This window comes from Capra hircus, chromosome 19 (genome assembly GCF_001704415.2).
Source record: "Capra hircus breed San Clemente chromosome 19, ASM170441v1, whole genome shotgun sequence".
In the NCBI taxonomy this organism is placed as follows: Eukaryota; Metazoa; Chordata; class Mammalia; order Artiodactyla; family Bovidae; genus Capra; species Capra hircus.
Window position 1 is genome coordinate 32,929,911 of NC_030826.1, and position 21,752 is coordinate 32,951,662.

The window sequence follows — 21,752 nt, forward strand, 5'->3', positions numbered from 1 at the left end:
CTCTCGCGACGCAGTTATGTCCTTCGACTGAGCTCTAAATTCCTCAGAACCGGAAAAAAGGATCCTAACAAATCAGCTCCCCTCTCCTCCAGATGATCCTTCTCCTCCTTTAGGAAAAGGTAGGAAAACTATCGGGCGGATGAATTTGAGTTAAGGGGCTCTTCCTCGAAAGCTCTGGAAACTTCCTTGCAGCGCCGGCGCTGATTGGTGAGGGGTGTGAGGCGAGCCCGGCTCTGATTGGTGGGGAAGGCAGCGGCTCGGCTGTTGCTGGGCTCCCGCTGGGGTGATTCGGCGACGACGTTGCTTAGTAACTGAGAGCGCGTGCGCGGCAGAGGCGCGCCTTCACTAGAGAAGCATACTTCCGGCTAAGGGTGGAGGAGGGGTCTTTCCCTCCCGCTTCTTAGGCCCGGCTGTCTCAACTGTGTTGTCGGGTTTTAGGTCAGAATATAGCGGGTTCTGCGGTGATTTTCCCGAGAAAGTGGTGGTCTGGAGGTGCCCAGGAGGTAGGCGGCGGACCCCACAGTTTTTCTGGTGTCTGCTCTGAGGCACAAGCCCCTCTCACATCGGCCGGTTTTATTTTTGTTGTCTGGAGCACAGTTGCGGAACTTTAGTCACCTTGTACAGTTAGGGTGCTTTGGTCGTGCTTTGAGGAGACGAAAACTAGACTCTTGGGACTCCGTGCTGGGCCCGAGTATCCCCCAAACCCCTCCGCCCCACCGACCGAGGAGCACTCCTCCCCCACCGCGGAGGCGTTCCCCTGACGAGGTTCCTCCCGATCTCCCTCCACGCGGGGCACTCCTCCCCGCAACGTCTCCCACGCAGAGGCCTTCTCCCACTCCCCATTCCTCGCCACGAACCCCCATCCCCCGCAATGGAGGCCTTCTCCCCTTTCCTCATTGCGGAGTCCCCACACTGCCCACTGCTCCACTGCACAGCCCCCTCTCCCCCCAGTCGCAACTCCAGGTGACCCGGTGGCCGTGCTTAGAAATGCCTCCGCACACCCCTTTCCCTCACTGCTATTTGTCCAGACCCAGAGTGAAAGATGATATGGACCGGGGAGCCGACAACCCACATGGAGAGACAGAATTCACGCACGAAAGAATTCGCGACACTAGCGTTTTTAGTGTCCTATCAATATGTTGGTTGTGCCATCCACATTACGGGTGGTTTAACCAGCTAGGACCCCGCCACGGGTGTGGCCGCTGGTCAGCAACGAGATAACCGGGGGAACGTGACTAAGACAGACGTGTTTGGGTCCGCAGTCACGCAGCCCTGAGTCATGCTGGTGGGGGTGTAAATAAACATGCGAGTGGCTGTCGCGTAGCAGCAACCTCTCGAAGTTAGGAGGTGGTCTGGAGATGTGCACCTTACTACAGAGTGGCTAGTTATCACTTAGAAAAGGTCCTGAGTCTAAATGACAATCCTTCAACGCTTAACCGTAAGAGGAGGTACAATGTGACAAGCATTTGAATTAACGCCCAGACAGCGATAAATTTATTATGACTTGCTAAAATCTATTTACATGAATGATAGGAGATAGAAATGAACAGTTTCTTTAAGATAATTTGGTCGATGATGTAGTTGATAAAACGTTCATGGTAAAAAGTATGGATTTTCGTTTTTGTTAGTCTGGCGGTCAGTAGTCTGAGCTTGTTTCACTAACTGATAGCTCCTCTTGAGCCATCCCTGTGAATTGGTGGAATGATCTAGAATGGAGATCTCGTGGTTTGATATGGGTACAGGGCTGGGAATTCTAGCAGTTGCCAGAAGTTAGTCATACAACTTCCTGGTTTAATGTTTGAACAAAGTGCGTTTGGTAACCTCAGCACAGAAAAATGTTTTCAGAAAAGAGGCGTATGCGTTCCATGTTTAATAGACAAGATGAGTTTTTTTTAATGAAACTTTTAATAATAACGTCATTTCTGGTGATTATAAAAGGTAGTCTGTAAACACATTAAAGAATAGACCGACAAAAATCCCTGAAATCACAAATTTGAAAATCTAGCACAGTACTTGGCCTTGTGCTTAATAAATGTTTGTTCAGTGAACTGTAGTTTCCCATTTGTTCAACTGAGGGAAAAGAACTGTTGACAGCCTTAGACATATAAAACACAAAGCAAAAAGACTATTTATTTAATAACCATGTGCAAATGGTTTTACCTAGGCAGTTCCTTTGAAAGAAAGAATTTTATTCTAAGATTCAAAGTGATTTTTTTACTTAGCCAGAGGTCTTTTAATAAAAATCTGTGAGAAAACTGTTTCCAATTACAAATTCACAATTGTTTTCTTGACATCGCTGACATTTAAAATACAGAGTTATTCTGTGGTTTGTCATTTCCTTGTTTGGCAGTTTATTGCAACAGGATTATGAGACTAATTCTGATTGCTTACTAGCAAGTTAGAAACTTTGATGTTGAGCGCCCAAATGAACATAGCAAAATTCTAAATTGTCTTTATATTGGTCCTCAAAATTTTAAAAATTTGTCCATTTAAAAATAGCTATTCAAGGTATTTCTCTGGTGGTCCAGTGGCTGACTCCATGCTCCCCATGCAGGGGGCCGGGGTGTGATCCCTGGTCATGAAGTAGATTCCAGGTACCTCAATGAAGACTGAAGATCTGGAGTGATGCATCTGAGACCCAGAGCAGCCAAATAAATAAAAAATTGTAAAAGAATAGCTATTCAGAAAGATTTTCACTGTGAAAGATTATATACATATATGAAAGTTGGAGATAATATAACAAACACCATATAATCACCACCCAACTTTGTTAATTCTTAACAAAATAGCAAAAGCTGTTTTGCTTAAGCTTTTAAAAATATTTTAGTGAAAAAAAAGGGCATAAAATTTACTATCTTATGAACTATGCACTTTTTAAAAACATTTTTTAAAATATTATTTATCTTTGGCTGTGCTAGGTCTTTGTTATGTGTGGACTTTCTCTAGTTGTGGCAAGCAGGGTCTATTCTCTAGTAAGCTTCTCATTTTGGTGGCTTCTCTTGTTGTGGAGCAAAGGCTCTAGGCACTTGGGGTTCAGTGGTTTCAGCCCGCAGACCAACTATACACTTATAAATGTACAGTTTAGTAGTGTTAACTGTGTTCACATTATTGTATAACATATCTAGAATTTTTCCTCTTGCCAATCTGAAACTCTATACCCATTAAATAACAACCCCCCATTTCTCCTTCCCCTAATCATCATTCTACTTTGTATGATTTTGACTATCTTAGGTAAGTTATGTAAGTGGAATCATACAGTATTTGTGTGTGTGACAGTTTCCCTTTTTTAGGCTGAATAGTAAGGCAATGGCAACCGACTCCAGTACTTTTGCCTGGAAAATCTCATGGACGGAGGAGCCTGGTAGGCTGCACTCATGGGGTCGCTAGGAGTCGGACATGACTGAGCAACTTCTCTTTCACTTTTCACTTTCATGCATTGGAGAAGGAAATGGCAACCCACTCCAGCGTTCTTGCCTGGAGAGTCCCAGAGACGGGGGTACCTGGTGGGCTGCCATCCCTGGGGCCGCACAGAGTCAGACACGACTAAAGTGACTTAGCAGCAGCAGCAGCAGTATTCTACTGTATGTATGCAGCACATTTTGTCTATTCTTGTATGTATCTATGCATATGTGGATTGCTTTCACCTCTTGGCTTTTGTGAATAATGAGCTGCTATATTGAACATGGTTGTGCAAATATCTCTTTAAGATCTTGCTTTCAGTTCTTTTGAATATGCACTTACAAATGAGATTGCTGGATCTTAAGGTAATTGTATTTTTAATTTTTTTGGACTGTTTTTCACAGAAACTCCCCCATTTTACATGCCTCCCCCGTGTACAATTTTGAGTGTTCCACATCCTCACAAACATTTGTTATTTAAAAAAAAAAGATTCTCCTCATGGGTGTAAGATGACACCTCATTGTGGCTTTGATTTGCATTTCCTTAATGATTTTTTTTATGTAAAAATAATTACAGATTCATAAGAACTCACAAAAATACAGGGAAGTCTCAATGTACCCTTCGCCCATTTTCCCCCAATGACAGCAGCTTACACAGTTGTAGTACAGTGTCAAAACCAGGAAATTAACATTGGTGCAACACACAGACCTTATTCAGACTTCAGCAGTTTTACATGCACTTTAGTATGTATGCAGTTTTATCACGTGGGTAGTAGATTCATGTCACCCCCAGCACGATCAAGGTACAGAGCTGTTTTCATCACTATAAGGATAACCTCTTATGGTCAGTCACAGCTTCTCTTACCCCTTCCCTGCAAGCCCAGGGAGTCATTAATCCATTCTGCATTTTGTCATTTATAAAATCCATTTATAATTTTGTCATTTTAAGAATGTTGCATAAATGGAATCGTACAGTATGTAACCTGTAAAGGAATTAAGATTTCGTTAGGCATGTCCCTCCAGCCATAGGAGTTTGACATTTTTCATGTAAAATTCATTGGAATTGTTGAATATATGAAGAGTTCATCCATTTTTGCTGCTGAATATCTTTCTGTGGTATCTGTGTCCCACAGTTGGTTTATTCATTCACCTACAGATGGACTTCGGGATGTTTCCAGTTTTTTACTATTACAAATGTTAAGTAACAAAAACTCAACTGAATAAATATAAGGATCACTGTATTCAACAATTGGTGAATCAGGAAACATCCCTTCTAGCAATGGAGCTCTGTGGAGCTGAAGAAAAGAAAAGATTTTTAAAGGCAGAGAGGAAGCAGAAAAAAGGAAAGAATTAGCAAAGGATATCTTGTTTTTAGGCAAGGCTGCCTTCCTTGCCTAAGAGGAAGGGCAGAGGTATCCACGGATCACAAGGATGGATCCTAGTGCTGACGAGGACATTCCAGGTTGTCTGGTTAAAGGTCAGTTTCCTGGGGAAGCTTGTAACTGCTGTTGGGGAGGAATGAAGTCTTAGATTGTTTCCCTGGGGCCTGACACAAGTGACTCCTCTTGGAGCATTTTGTCTCCTTTTTAACACAAGCTTCTCTGATCATTCATGTATATTTTTGTGTAAGCAGATGTTTTTCTTTCCCTGGGATGAATGCCCAGTAGTGTAATTGCTGGGTTATCAGGTATGTGTATGGTTAGGTCTTTAAGAAACTGCCATTTCCAGAGCAGTTGTATTATTTATTCTCCCACCCCCAGTGTCTGGGAGATGCAGTTTCTTTGCACCCTCACAGCATTTGGTATTGTCACTTTATTTTTTTTTAAGTTTTAGCTGTGTAATTCTTGTACAGTGTTCAGATGTTGAATTTTCATTTCCCTAATGATTAATGATGTTGCATGTATTTTCATGTGCTTCTTTGCCATGTGGATTTTGTTTTTGCTGAAATACCTGTTCGTCTCTTTTGCTCATTTTGTAATTGGATTGTTTACCTTTTTTACTGTTGAGTTTTGAGAGTTCGCTGTATATTCTGCATACAAATTCTTAGAAAATATAGGTATTTTCTTCCATCCTATAAGTTGTCTTTTCACTTTCTTGGTGGTGTCTTTTGAAGTACAAAAGTTTGTTAGTTTGAGATGTCTTAGCACTCTATCTTATGCTTACCTGATCTCTTCCACAATCACCTCCATTTCACCTAAGCAACAAACCTCGACATCACCTAAAATGATCGCACTCTGCTTTCTTAAACCCCAGTACTCAACTCTTAGAGCCCAACCTCTTGCCCATCTACCTCTTTCTATTTTGTTACATCTGCTCTGTAAACCTTCTAAGACCTGCAGTTCCCCAGTTCCCTGTTTTCTCCTCTTCACAGCATCTTTCATAGAGCAAAATTTAAAATTTTTGACCAAGTCCAGTTTGTTGGTTCTTTTCTTTAATGGATTGTGCTTTTGGTGTCATGTCTAAGAGTTCTTCACTTAGCCCTAGATCCCAAAGACTTTGTCTGTGTTTTCCCTACATGTAAATCTATAATTCATTTTGAGGCTTAAGTCGCGGTTCATTCTTTCACTTTTGGATGTCAAATTCCTCCAGTTTCACCATGGAAACACTATCTTTTCTCCATTGAATTACTTTTGCACCTTTGTCAAAACTCAGTTGGTTGGACCTGTATGGATCTGTGTTAATTTTTTGTTGGGGTTTTTTTTAAAGTATTCCCTCTCCAATACCAATAGCTTTCTCTTCTTGGAGGTAACACAGTGCTGAATTTGATGTTTATCAACCCCAGGAGCCTTTTAAAACTAATAACATACATTAATGTTTCCATAAATACTGCTGCTGCTGCTGCTGCTAAGTCGCTTCAGTCGTGTCCGACTCTGTGCGACCCCATAGACGGCAGCCCGCCAGGTTCCCCTGTCCCTGGGATTCTCCAGGCAAGAATACTGGAGTGGGTTGCCATTTCCTTCTCCAATGCATGAAAGTGAAAAGTGAAAGTGAAGTCGCTCAGTCATGTCTGACTCTTAGCGACCCCGTGGACTGCAGCCCACCAGGCTCCTCCATCCATGAGATTTTCCAGGCAAGAGTATTCGAGTGGGGTGCCATTGCCTTCTCCATCCATAAATACTACATGTTACTATAGATTGAATGTGACCCCCCCAGAATTCACGTATTGAAACCTAACCCTAGTGTGATGATACTTGGAGGTGAGGCCTTTGGGAGTGATTAGGCCACAAGAGCAGAGCTCTTAAAAATGGGCCTAGTGCCCTTATGAAAGGTCCTAGAGAGCCCCTTTGCCCCATGTGAGGACATAGGAAGTGGCCCCTTACCAAACACTATATCTGCCAGCACCTTAATGTTGACTTCCCAGCTTCCAGAACTGTGAAAAAAAAAAAAAAGTTTCTATTGTTTATAAGCTGCTCAGTCTGTGATGTTCTGTTATAGCAGCCTGAGCAGACTAAAACACCTGTTTTTAGACTTTATGTAAATGATGTCATACTCTAGCTATCATTCTACAACTTCCCTTTTTTAATACTGTTTTTTGTGGCTTAGTTGTGTTGACAAAGCTAGTTCAATTGCTTTAGCTGCTGTGTATTCTCCTATGTGAAGATATCACAGTTTAACATCAAGATATTCCTAGTTTTCAGTTACAAACAAAGATGCTGAAATTTAAAATTTTTGTTTTATGTTTATTTGTTTTTATAAAGAATATTTATTTGCTTTTGGCTGCATCAGGTCCTAGTTACGGCACTCCAGATCTTTGTAGTGGCTCATGGGCTTAATTGTCCTGCAGTGTGTGGGATTTTAGTTCTGTGACCAGGGATTGAACCTGTGTCCCCTGCATTAGAAGGCAGATTCTTAACCACGGGATCACCAGGACAGTCCCTTGAAGTTTAATGTTGAGCCAAGAGAAAGACTAGGTTTGTTGGTTTCTTTGCTCATTCAGCAGACATGTTCAGCAGCTTCTGGGTATGGAAGGCTTTGAGGTTGCTGACTTGGGTAGGACATGGGCCCCCATCCAACGGGGTCGTGGTTTTAGTGCCAATAAAGGGGGTCATTGTGATCCTGAGAGTATTTATCCTAATGAGTTGTTGGAAGATTCAATGAATTAACTCATGTAAAGGATTAAGAAGAAAGCCCAGTTTATAGGGGGTGCTTGATCAATGCTAGTTATTGTTGTCAATCTTGAAAGGCAAAAATGGCTTAGTGGTTAAAGCACAGACTGGATTGGGTTGAAATCTTGACTCTACCATTTACTCACTGTGACTGTCAGTGAGTTATTCAACTTCTCTGGGCCTTAATGTCTTCATGTATATAGGGCAGAGATAGTAATAATACCTAGCTGATAGGTTTTTTTTTAAATTATTTTTAAAATTATTTATTTGGCATCATTGCATTATGCAGGAACTTTCTGTGTGTCACCAGAGCTTAGTTGCTCTGCAGCATGTGGGATCTTAGTTCCCTGACCAGGAATTGAACTCAGGTCCCCTGTATTGCAAAGTGGATCCCTAACCATTGGGCCACCAAGGAGGTCCCCCTTACAGGGTCTTTGAGGGTTGAATGAACCTCCCTTGCAAGGTTAGTTTCTACAGGTAGAATGCTTAGAACAGTTTTTGGTACACAGGAAGCACTCAGTAAATGTTAGCTGCACAAACAAGGAGAAGTACATAGACTTCTGTGGGGGCATAGAAGAGGAAGGAGCCATCTAGCTGCCTGTAGGAGGGTAGCAGAGCAACCCAAAAGTTACCACAAAGAAATTACTTAGAAGCCCAAGCTCAGGGAAGAGTCAGGATTGTCCAGAGAGAGAGGAGCAGGTGAAAAGTGAGAAGGCATAGTGTGATAAAAGAACAGGTGGGTACCTATTTGTGTCTGGGATTTAGGGGGACTGCAGGTGGAAAATAAGCCTGGAGAAGGAGGCAGAGCTCAACACTCCAGCAGCTTCACTATCTCCAGCGGTCCTGCCGTCCCAGGCATTTCCCACTTCCGGACCTTGGCACTTGATGTTTCCTTTGCCCAGAACTCTTCTGTGGCTCCTGCTGTCTCCTACTTTATGCAGTGTAAACATCACGTCTTCATAAAGGCCTTCTCTAACACCCATTCCTGCTCCCGGTACTCAACTGCAGCACCTTGGTTATTTCTTTCAAAATGACTTCATGTTTACATAATCCATAATTGTATTGCTTACATGGTTGTTTATCTCTTTGTTTCCTCCACTAGAACATAAATTCTATGAGGTACAGACCAGGTCCCTCTGGTTTATCACCATACCTCCACTCTTAGCCAGCTAGCATGCAGCCTAGTATATGGTCAGCACTCAGTAAATATTTGTTGAAAGAATGAATGACTAATGAAGGACCTGGCTGGCTATGCTGAGGACTTTAGATTCTTCTTGCAGGTGTTCTGCATGGGAAGGACATATTCAGATTCCTACTGTAGAATGATAACTAGGTGACATCATAGCAGATGCATAGAAAGGGGATGAGATCAGAGACCAGCACTCCAGACATGGTGGCCATTGGCCAAATAGGAGATGATGAGCATCTATGAATAGACCAAATCGACAAAGCTCAGCATTCCTAAGCAAGCAGCAGGAAAGAACTAGTCAAATCAAATCAAAGCAGAGCACTGTTACTTACTGTTGTTGTTCAGTCGTGTCTGACTGTTTGTGACCCCATGGACTGCAGTGTGCCAGGCTCCCCGTCCTTCACCATCTCCTGGAACTTGCTCAAATTCATGTCCATTGAGTCGCTGATGCCATCCAACCATCTCATCCTCTCATTCCCTTCTCTTCCTGCTTTCAGTCTTTCCCAGCCTCAGGGTCTTTTCTAATGAGTCAGCTCTTCACATCAGGTGGTTAGTATCTGAGCTTCAGCCTCAACATCAGTCCTTCCAGTGAACATTCAGGACTGATTTCCTTTTAAGATTGACTGGTTTGATCTCCTTGCAGTCCAAGGGACTATCAAGAGTCTTCTCCAACACCACAGTTCAAAAGCATCAGTTCTTTGGTGCTCTGTCTTCTTTATGGTCCAACTCTCACATCCTTACATGACTACTGGAAAAACCATAGCTTTGACTATACAGACCTTTGTCGGCAAAGTAATGTCTCTGCTTTTGAATATGCTGTCTAGGTTTGTCATAGCTTTTCTTCCAAGGAGCAAGTGTCTTTTAATTTCATGGCTGCGGTCACCATCTGCAGTGATTTTGGAGTCCAAGAAAATAAAGTCTCTCACTGTTTCCCATCTATTTGCCATGAAGTGATGGGACCAGATGCCATGATCTTCGTTTTCTGAATGTTGAGTTTGAAGCCCGCTTTTTCACTCTCCTCTTTCACTTTCATCAGGAGGCTCTTTAGTTCCTCTTTGCTTTCTGCCACAAGGGTAGTGTCGTCTGCGTGTCTGAGGTTATTGATATTTCTCCCAGCAATCTTGATTCCAGCTTGTGCTTCATCTAGCCCAGCACTTCACAAGATGTACTTTGCATAAAAGTAAACAAGCAGGGTGACAAGTATTGTTACTTGATCTTTGTTTCAGAGCAGTACCTAGATGACTGACCTAAATGTTTGTAGTGTAACAAAATAAAAGATAAATGGATGGGGAGCTTATAACAAAGGAGAGAAAAAGGAAAATGAGGAGTGAGATGAGTATAGAAAATGCTGGCTTTGAAGTCAGCTAGAAGTGGGTCACAGATTGTTTTGGTAGTTTTTTTTCCCAACCAGTGTGGAAAGAGAGAGACACAATCAATTACATACATGATAAGTCCTTGTGATATATTGTAGTACAGCCATGCAATGGAGTACTGCTGCTGCTAAGTCACTTCAGTCGTGTCTGACTCTGTGTGACCTCATAGACGGCAGCCCACCAGGCTTCCCCGTCCCTGGGATTCTCCAGGCAAGAACACTGGAGTGGGTTGCTATTTCCTTCTCCAATGCATGAAAGTGAAAAGTGAAAGCGAAGCCGCTCAGTCATGTCTGACTCTCAGTGACCCCATGGACTGCAGCCTACCAGGGTCCTCCATCCATGGGAGTACTACTCAGAATTAAAAATAAATTAAGTATTTATACATATATAAACAACATGGATGAATCTCAAAAAAATTGTGTTGAATGAAAGCAGCCAGACAAAAAAGAGTATAGGGTACAGAGTGTGTGATTCCATTCCATATAAAATTCTCTGGCTCGTATTCCCTGGCCAGGTATTGGAGAAGATGGTTTTTCTGATGTCTACATTCTGGCCTCCAGGCCCCAGGCTGAGCACAGAGTAGTCTCGAATGGGCATGTCCATCGCTGGCAAATCCAGCAGCTCACTCATTGCCCATCACTCCTCTGCTTCCTGGTGTTCCCGAGTCAGACCCAGAGTCCTCGCTGTGGCTTTCAGGCCCAGTGAGGTCAGAGGGAGCCTCCTGCTCAGTGCCACCCCACTGCACTCCCTCGGTCACTCTAATCCTCCCCCAACAGCCTTCCTTCCATCTCCCAGCCCTGTCTCGCCCTTGCTGATCTGGGGGCTTGTGTTCGTCCTTCTGCTTGGACTGCTCTTCCTTTTTATCCTGTCATTCAGGTTTCAATTCAGGAGTCTGCTCCTCAGAGAGGTCTTCTCTGACCACACTGTCCTACCCACTGGAATACTTTGTTCTTGCCTTCAGCACGTTTATCAATGCCTGAAGTTGCTCTGCTCACTCATTTTTCACCTCCCGTACACTGGAAGCCCAGGAGGTCAGAGACTGTGTTATCATGGTATCCAGACTGATGCCTGGCACACAGTAGGTGCTCAGTGGGCATCTGCAGGCTGTAACACTCCCGCCCAGACCAAGTGGGTCAATGTCCAGGCTCACTGGAAGGCACTGTGGTACAGGAGACCAGGGGCTCCAGTGCACAGCATTGTCCCTCAGACCCCAGTGGACATCAGCAGGGACCAGTGACCTGTTTAGTCACGTCTAAATGAAAAAATATTTTTGTGTGTTCCTCAGTTAGGTAAAGACCTCTTAATTATGATACCACAGTGTAATCTGTAAAATAAAATGTTGATAAATTGGAATTAATTACATTCTATCTGCCCAGGGACTTCCCTGGTAGTCCAGTGGCTAGGACTCTGCACTCCCAGTGTAGTGGGCCCAGGTTCAATACTTGGTTAGGGAACTAGATCCCATAAGCCACAACTAAGACTCAGTGCAGCCAAATATTAAAAAAAATAAAATCTATCTCCCAAACCCTCATATAGTAATATGATGATAACATACTTGCAAATCAGACTCTAAAATCATTAGATGGTTAAATACTATTCTCCCTGGAAGTCTTCGGGGAATGTGGCCATTTTTTAAAAATTGATAAGCACTAGACAAATATTTATAAGACTTCGGGTAGCTGTACCAACTCAGAGAACTCACCTGGGTTTTTTCCAAACCTGCCTGATCATTTGTCTGATCTTGCTTCTTTCATTCATTCAGCAAATTTACTGAGTGCTTACTTATAGTCCTGGTGTGCTGCAGTCCACAGGGTCACAAAGAGTCAGACACGACTTAGCCACAAAACAACTATGTTCCAGGCATAGGTCAAAGCCCTAAGAACGTGATAATGGACAAGACAGATGGAGTTCCTGGTTCAGGGAGCTCAGTTTCTTGTAGGGAGGCAGACAACAAAACAAAACGATCTTTAATGTGTTAGGTAGTGATGAGGGCAATGGAATAAAGCTAAGGTTAGAGAGAGATGCTGCTCTATTAGGTAGCACAGTGGCCATTCTGAAAAGGTGGCCGTTTGAGCAAACACTTGCTTAAGGTGAAAGAGCCTGTTACACAAGTAAGGTGCAAAGAGTGGAGAGTGGATTCTGGCAAAAACACAGCTGGAGAATGCTTGCTGAGGTCCAGGGATGCAAAGGAAGTTGTGACTGGAGCTCAGAGTGAGAGCAAGTGGTGAGAGGCCAGCAGGGGGTCAGGGAAGGTCTTGTGGACTGGTTCATAGGTGATGGTGAAGAGTTTGGATTTTACCCCAATTTTGATGGGACGTCCCCTTGTCCGTCTTGTTCACTGCTGCATCCCCAGGGCCATGGACAGGACCCTGGCACATAGATAGTAGAGTTGTTTGTTTGTTTTTCCCAAATCCACATGTAGATTTAAGCATCTCCGATCAAAATTATAACAGGATTTTATGGGGGACTTGAACAGCAAATCTAAAATTTTTATGGGGATTTCCCCGGCAGTCTGTGGTTAAGACTCCTCCCTTCCACTGCAGGAGTGTGGGTTTGATCCCTGGCTGGGGATCAACATGCCTTTGGAATGGCACCCCCCCCAAAAAAAATTTTTTTATGTGGATGTGCAAAGGTCTGAGAATAGTCAAGACACTCCTGAAGAATCAAGACGTCAAGCCTTTATTATATTTTAAAATTATAATAAGACAATGTGATCAGCTCAGGATCAGTGAAACAGACTAGAAGCTCAGAGAAAGAGCCATGCATATAAAAAAGCCTAGTATACATTCGGTAAAGAAGGGACTATTGGAAAAAATGAAAATATATCCACACCCAAAACTAAATTATGGCCAGGTTTAGGCCTTAACTGTGAAAGGCAAGACTTTATATTTTTTACATGGACATCTAGGCAAATATCCTCATGACCAAGGAAAAGAGCTTTGGTAGATCTTTCATAAATTCAACTGGGCACTTGACTGACTTCTAGTGAAACTGAGAAACTCAGTTTTATTTATTTTTAACTAAAGAACATTTATTTGTTTTTCACCAAGACTTTATCTTGAGGACGTAACTAAACTATGCCACCACTCCCCACCCCAATTTGAAGGAGGATTAGTACAGTGGATATTATAAAGCAAGTATGAATAGTTTGAGGGACTGGAACCAACGTTAACTGACAAAAACCAACTTCCATCTAAATCATCTTAAAAACGTTTAAGTAATAAAAAGGTGGGGAGGGGGCAAAGGCGGTTTCAGATTGAACAAGATCATCACATTTTATCTAATACATTCAATTCTGGCTACGGTATACCAAAACGGAAATGGGATAAACATAATACAAAACTTCCACTACAGCACACTGCACACAGTTGTGTTCCAAGCCCACCCCCATCCCCATAATGCTTCCAAACTCAGCTGTTTCCAAGCCTGTTGGGGCTGGTGATGAAGGAGCACGTAGATCTTGTCTTTAATCCAGTGTTTGCTATAAGGCTGGTATGTCTGGGTATCAGCTCGGTAAACAACGCAGCTGAGGTCTGCCAGGTCATTAGTAAAATCAGACAACTGACTGATATCATATGTGATAGAGGGGCTGTCGGGATTCATTTTCTTCAGATGTTCATACATTTTACAAACACCTTCCATACGCTCATTCACAGATTCATAGCGTAAGTTCTGCCTTCTGGCCTCTTGGTAGGCTGTACCAGTAAGATGGTGTGAGACATCATGCCAAAGTCGTCTGCTGCAGCCCAGAAACTCAGTTTTAAATTGTATTTAATTTTAATTGTTGTCACATGTGACTAGTGGCTGCCATATTGATAGCACAGATCTAGAGTATATGAAGAATATAGAAGAGGAAATAGAATGGGATAAACATAAAAAGCTGGGGCTTCCCAGGTGGTGCTAGTGGTAAAGAGCCTGCCTGCCAGTGCGGGTAGATGTAAGAGACACAGGTTCGATCCCTGGGTCAGAAAGATCCCCTGGAAGAGAGCATGGCAACCCACTCCAGTATTCTTGCCTGGAGGATCCTGTGGACAGAGGAGCCTGGCGGGCTACTGTCCATGGGGTTATGAAGAGTTGGACAGGACTGAAGTGACTGAGAATGTATGCAATCATAAAAAGTTGCTCAAGGAGATCAGGAATAAACAAATTAAAACCATGGTGAGATACCACTTCATAACCTTCAGATGTACAGGGATTAAAAAGTCAGACAATATCCACTGTGGTGAGAGTTTAAATTGTTTCAACCCCTTTGGAAAACGAAATTGAGCAAGAATATTTCCTGGATCCAGCAATATCACTTCAGTTATTACAGAAGAAAAATTATCCTCAGTCTGGCCTGTGGGTTTACATAATTCACAAACAGGTAGCATTCCTAATAACATATTTGAGCAATTTTATGATAGATTATAACCAAAATACCAAAATAAGATCTCTTCTGAGATACTAGATACTCATACTTTAATTCGATTCTTAAGATTTTTTTTTTTTCTGGCTGCACCTCATGGCACATGGGATCTCAGTTCCCTGATCAGGGGTTGAACCTGTGCCCCCTGCATTGGAAGCTGGAAGTCTTAACCACTGCACCACCAGAGAAGTCCCCAAGAGTCTAAAGATCTTTTTATTTATTTATTTATTTAGTCTAAAGATTTTTAATTAGATGTTTCTATTATACACAGTCTTGGAGAAGGCAATGGCACCCCACTCCAGTACTCTTGCCTGGAAAATCCCATGGATGGAGGAGTCTGGTGGGCTGCAGTCCATGGGGTCTCGAAGAATTAGACACGACTGAGCGACTTCACTTTCACTTTTCACTTTCATGCGTTGGAGAAGGAAATGGCAACCCACTCCAATGTTCTTGCCTGGAGAATCCCAGGGACTGGGGAGCCTGGTGGGCTGCCGTCTATGGGGTCGCACAGAGTCGGACCCGATTGAAACGACTTAGCAGCAGCAGCAGCATCATTATACACAGTCTAACAGAGATTACTGTGGTGATGTGATTTGTAAGAAGTTGGTCTTCATCCTCACTGCTATCATAGAGCTCCTAAAACCCTAGGAATTTTCTAAGTGGTCAGAGTGATAAAAATTTCTTGTTATTCATAACGAGCACCTTTCAGCCTTCCCAGAGTTTGTGTTAATGAGGCGACTTTTGGAAAGGCCTTAAATTTGGGGGCTGTTTGTCAGAAGGTTGGAAGCTTAAGCCCTCCTCCCCCACCTTGAGGGAGGAGAGAAGGGGTTGAGGTTGAATCAGTTGTCAGTGGCCACTGATTTCATCGATCACGCCTACGTAATGAAGCCTCCATGATGATGTACGGCAAAAAACCATCACAATATTGTAAAGTAGTTATCCTCCAATTAAAATTACAAACAAATCTCTAAAGTACGAGATTTGGAGAGCCTGTGATGGTGAACAGTGGAGCTGGGACTAGTGGCGGTGAGAGTGGTCCCAGAGAGGGATGGAGGGTCTGTATCCCTTCCCACATTCCTGGCCCTGTGCGTCTGCTCCTGAGATATGTCCTCTGTAATAAACCAGGGATCTGGTGGGTAAACAGTTTTCCTGGTGTCTGTGAGCCGGTTGAACAAATCAGTCAAACTCCAGGAGGAAGGAGGCTGTGGGTCTGGGTCAGAAGCACAGGTGACAACCTGGACTTGGAATTGGTGTCTGGGAAAGGGGAGGTGAGGGGACAGTCTGGTGGGACTGAGCCTTTAACCTTTGGGATCTGATGGTAATTCCAGGCAGGTGGCATCAGATTGAGTTAAATTCTAGGACACCTAGCTGGTGTTGGAGGCTTCCTTGGTAAAGGACTGCCCCCTCCTACCCCTGGTCTGTCAGAGCCCTTTGTTCTTATAGCAGGACTGTAATAAAACCTTGGCATGTACTCAGATAATGAAGTTATCGGAAAAGATTTTTAAACACTATATCCTAGAGAATCGCTTGCACACCTGCCCCAGTGGATATGAACAAGCTTGATCATAGTAGCAACATCTAAACCTGTATCTCTGTCAACAGCGACATGGGCATTGTGGGATGTTCGTTCTGTGAATCCTGTGCACCAGTGAACATGCATTAGCTCCCACTACACATGTCCACAGGGATGACTCACAAAAGAACAGTCTCAGAAGAAGGCATACAGTACTATTTTACTTACATAAAATTCAAAAACAAACGAGTAAAATCTAAATACATGTACATCGTTTGTTATTGTTTGGTCACTAAGTTGCGTCTGACTCTTTCGCAACCACATGGACTGTAGCCCGCCAGGCTTCTCTGTCCATAGGATTTCCCAGACAAGGATACTGGAGTGGGTTGCCATTTCTTCCTCCAGGGGCTCTTCCCAACCCAGGGATCAAACCTGTGTCTCCTGCACTACAGGCGAATTATTTACCTCTGAGCCACCTGGGAAGCCCATTTAGATGTACATACACAGGTGATAAGGCTTTCCTCGTAGCTCAGTCAGTAAAGAATCTGCCTGCAATACAGGAAACCCAGGTTCGATTCCTGGGTCAGGAAGGTCCCCTGGAGAAGGAAATGGCAAGCCCCTCCAGTACTCTTGCCTGGTGAATCCCATGGACAGGGGAGCCTGGCAGGCTACAGTCCGTGGGGTCGCAAGAGTTGGACACGACTGAACCACCACCACCACCACACATGTGATCAGATAAGCAGCAGATTCAGGGTGGTGGTTAGTTCTTAGGGAGCAGGGAGGAGGATGTTGGGAATGTTAGAAAAATGGACAAAAGCTCCATTCGTTAATCTAGTTGGACATTCTTTTTATTAATGTAATTTGACCTGTACATGTATATTCTGTAGTTACTGTAACAATGAGGAGCTGCGGCTCGCAGGCACTGGGACCACTGCCATGAGGAAGCTCTGCCCCCTGGCGCTCTGGGCTGGGACTGCCAGCAGGTGTGGGTGCAGGTGCCAGCGTGGGGCCCCTGTCCTCGGAGCAGGGTCCCTCTAGTGCCAGGCCCTGGGACTGCTACAGCTCAGCCTGTTTACCTGGAAACAACTGGGCTGTATTTGTGGAGGGTATTTATGGGCAGCAAGGTATGCCCACCACACCCCTGGGCAGTGGAGGGCTGCCTGCCCCCTACCCAACTTGGGACGCCCTGATTCGGGACTGCGGGGCCCTGAGGGGTGTCTGGACGGAGGCCTTTGGTACTGTGTGAAACCCAGTCAGTTAAGAAAGGAGCAGCTTCTTCCTTGGAAAAAAGAACATACAAAACAAAGCTTAAGGAACTAAAAAAAAATCACTCTTGCCCGCTGTGAGGGAGTAGGAGGGGAGGCAGGAGACTTGAACGCAGGGAGCTCATTTGGGAGGCTCTGCATTAGCTGGGGCTCCAGTGAGCGCAGTGGGTGTGGGAGGAAGTTTCAGGCAACCAAAGTCATTGCCCTTCCCTCTGAAATGAGCCCTGCCACCTGCTAGCTGTGTGAGCATGAGTTATCTACACCCTCAATTTCCACATCAGGAGAATGTAGACACTCACTGTGCCTGCCTGAGGACCGTCAGACACAGTATGTGAAGCACCTGTTGGCGCTGTGCCTGGTGCTTATGAAGGTCTCAGGATTACTGACCCCCCTTGCCCAGAGAGAGGCTTGTTTTTTTTTTTTTTTTAAACTCAGGAGCAGTCAGTCAGCTTGCCAGGTCCTATGTCTGCCAGCTTGTGTCTGCCCGGAACGGAGACTTCATGTTCTGATCGGCACAGAAGTTAGTGGTGGCCCCGCAAATCCTCAGAAAACAGAAGTTACCGTTGGCATGTCCGTAGGAGGGAGGAGAAATTGATATAAATAGCAGCAGGGACAGCAACAAGCCTGTCACAGGACCAGAGAAATTTGGGTGCTCCTCACTTCATCCCACTCCAGTACTCTTGCCTGGAAAATCCCATGGATGGAGGAGCCTGGTGGGCTGCAGTCCATGGGGTCGCTAAGAGTCGGACACGACTGAGCGACTTCACTTTGACTTTTCACTTTTATGCATTGGAGAAGGAAATGGCAACCCACTCCAGTGTTCTTGCCTGGAGAATCCCAGGGACGGGGGAGCCTGGCGGGCTGCCGTCTATGGGGTCACACAGAGTCGGACATGACTGAAGTGACTTAGCAGTAGCAGCACTTCATTTCACTTCACTTCCTGTGATTGAGAGGGACAGTGAGGCTGGCCCACCCTAACCTCTGCTAGGTGCTTTCTGCATCTGCAGCTAGTCAGAAAGCTTGCAGGTAGCCTCAAGCCTGCCTGTGGGTACAAAATGATGTGTCTAAGAGTGGGCACTAACCCCCTGAGGCTGCGCCTGCCTGGTCTGTGTGTCACAGGGACTCCTACCCTCTGGTGGCGGGTGTGGATTCTGCACACTCCAAGGAGCTGAATCAGCCTAGGCTGTACAGTCCATGGGGCTTCCCAGCTGGCGCTAGTGGTAACAAACTGGCCTGCCAATGCAAGAGACATAAGAGACGGCAGGCCAGTTCAATCCTTGGGTTGGGGAGATCCCCTGGAGAAGGGCATGCAACCAACTCCAGTATTCTTGCCTAGAGAATCCCACGTACAGAGGGGCCTGGTGGGCTACAGTCCATAGTGTCGCCCAGAGTCGGACATGACTGAGTCGACTTAGCAAGCAAGCAATACAGTCCATGGGGTGGCAAGAGTTGGCCATGACTTACCAACTAAACAACTAAAACAACCTTCAGTCTCAAGCACAAACTGTATCAGAAAAGCATGCTTGCCGTTGGAGGGCAGTGTTATGTACTCTCTTATGCATCTATATTTCTAGCAATTCTGGCCAAAATCATGGGAACTTAGGCTTTAGAAAAAAGCAAGTCGAATACACTCTACTGTTTTCAGATTCCCTTTTCTCAAAATCCTGTGCAGATTTGCCAAGGGTTTTCATGTTTTTCTTTTAAAGTTGAGTGTACCCTGTCATTGTTATGCCAGCACATTGTACTCTGGGTCTCTCTCTCCACATCCTGAGTCACCAGAGACTTGTTATGTTGTAATTTTAGGGGCTGGACTAGAACCAAAAGATGCCCACTTAAATTTTATTTATTTATTATTTATTTGGCTGTGCCAGGTCTTAACTGCGTGTGGCACTTGGGATCTTCCATCTTAGTTGTGACACGTGGAATCTAGTTCCCTGACCAGAGATTGAACTCAGGTCCACTCCATTAGGAGCTTGGCGTCTTAGCCACTTGGCCACCAGGGAAGTCATTTGTATATATAATGGCTAAAAGTAGCCATTATCTTCCAGTTCTGGAGGTCAGAGGTCCAATGCAGATCTTACTGGATAAAATCAAGGTGTCAGTCAGGCTGTGTTCCTTTTTATTTTGGCTGCACCACATGGCATTTGGGATCTTAGTTTCCCGACCAGGGATCTAACCTGTGCCCCTTGCATTGGGAGTAGAGTCTTAATCACTGGACCACCAGGAAAGTTCCTACATTCCTCTAAAGAAATTTTTAAAATTGAAGTATATAATTGATTTACAATGTTGTGTTAGTTTCTGCTGTACAATGAAATGATTCAGTTATGTATATATTCTTTTTTATATTCTTTTCCATTATGGTTTATCACAAGATACTGGTTACACGTCCCTGTGCTATTCAGTAGGACCTTGTTGTTTATGCATCCTGTATCAATAGTTTACCTCTGCTGGTCCCAAACTCCCAGTCCTCTCCTCCCACCTCCCCTTCTCCTTGGCAACCACAAGTCTGCTCTCTATGTCTGTGAGTCTGTTTCCGTTTTGTAGATAGATTTTACATATAAGTGATATCATATGGTATTCGTCTTTCTCTTTCTGACTTAATTCACATAGTATGATAATCTCTAGTTGCATATATTTTAAATATATATGTCTGGCCTAGAACTCACATCCAGACATAAATAAGTCTTATATATCAAACAAGCCAATTTAGTGCCTGTCAGCAGGCACTTTAGAGAGAAGATGTCAATAAGCACATGAAAAGGTTTTTCAACATCACTGCTTGTCAAAGACATGAAAAAAAAAAAAACAACACCGGAAAGGCTAAATTTTAAAAGACTGACAATACCAAATGTGAGGGTATAGCATACCCGTGACTCTCATATACGGGTGGGATATAAAATGGTGTGGCCTTTGGAAAGCTCTTTAGTAGTTCTTGTAAGAGTATACTGCTAATTTATGACCCAGCAATTTCACTCCTAAGTATATATACCAAAGTGAGTTCACAGACTTGTACACAAATGTAAATAAAATAACAGCTTTATTCATAATAGCCCCCAAGCTGGAAACAACCCAAATATCCACCAACAGGAGAATAAACTGTGATGTATTCATGTCAAATATTATACAACAGCAAATAAAATCATGTACACAAAACAACATGGATGATTTTCAAAAACATTATAGTGAGTGAAAGATGTCAGACATGCTGTTTTTAAAGGTTCAAGAATAGGTAAAACTAACCTCTGGTGATAAAAGTCAAAATACTGGTCCCCTCTGTTCTTTCACCTGAGAGAAACTCTCTAAACTGCTGGAAATGTTCTATATTTGAGTTGGTGGTGGTTACGTAAGCTATATATTTAAGATACGTGCATTTTGCCAGCAAAGGAAACCATAAACAAAGTGAAAAGACAACCTGTGGTAAAGGAGAAAATACTTGCAAATAGCACAACCAGCAAGGGTTTAATTTCCAAAATAAACAGCTCATACAACTCAAGAGCAAAGAATACCCAATCAAAATATAGGCAGGAAACCTCAATAGAAGACATACAGATGGCAAACAGGCACATGAAAAGTTGCTCAGTATCACTAATTATTAGAGAAATACCAGTCAGAATGGCTATCATTAAAAAGTCTACAAAAAATGCTGGGGAGGGTGGAGAAAATGGAACCCTCCCACACATTTAAATGATAATGTAAATTGACACAGCCACTGTGGAGAATGGCGCTAAAAAAAAAGAAAAGTAGAATTGCCATATGATGTCCAGAGCAATCCTACTCTGGGCATTTATCTGGACAAAATTATAATTCAGAAAGATAAATTCATCTCTATATTCAAAGCAGCACCATTTACAATAGCCAAGACATGGAAGCAATGTACTTATCCATGACAGATGAATGGATAAAGAAGATAGGGTACATATATACCATGGAATATTACTCAGCCATAAAAAAGGAATGAAATAATGCCATTTGCAGCAACATGGATGGACCTAGAGATTATAATACTAAGTGAACTGAGTCAGAGAAAGAGAAATACCATATGATACTACTTATATGTGGAATCTAAAATATGACACAAATGATCTTGTTTACTGAGGAGAAACAGACGCACAGACAAAGAGCAGACTTGTGGTTGCCAAGGGGGAGCAGAGTGGGGAGTGTTGGATTGTTAGCAGATTGGTTTGCTAACAAACCAGTTGTTAGAGTTTGGTGTTAGCAGCTGTATATTATATATAGAATGGATAAACAAGTTCCTATCAAATAGGGAATATCAATCTTATAAATCATAACAGAAAAGAATACAAAATATATATATATGTATAAATGAATCACTGCTGTATACCAGAAACCTTGTAATCAACTATACTTTCAAAAAAAAAATTTAACTCCTCCAAAAAAAGTCACAAAAATTGCACTTTAGCAAAATGTCAATTTTATCTTCCTTTTTTCCAATATCTACTATATAAAAATTTTAAAGCAAACTTGTTAAAAAGTTAAATCAGA

General features: G+C 43.4%; 1 pseudogene; it reads right to left on the reverse strand.

Moving 5' to 3' along the window:
* LOC102178012 lies at nt 129-13,845 on the reverse strand (annotated as a pseudogene).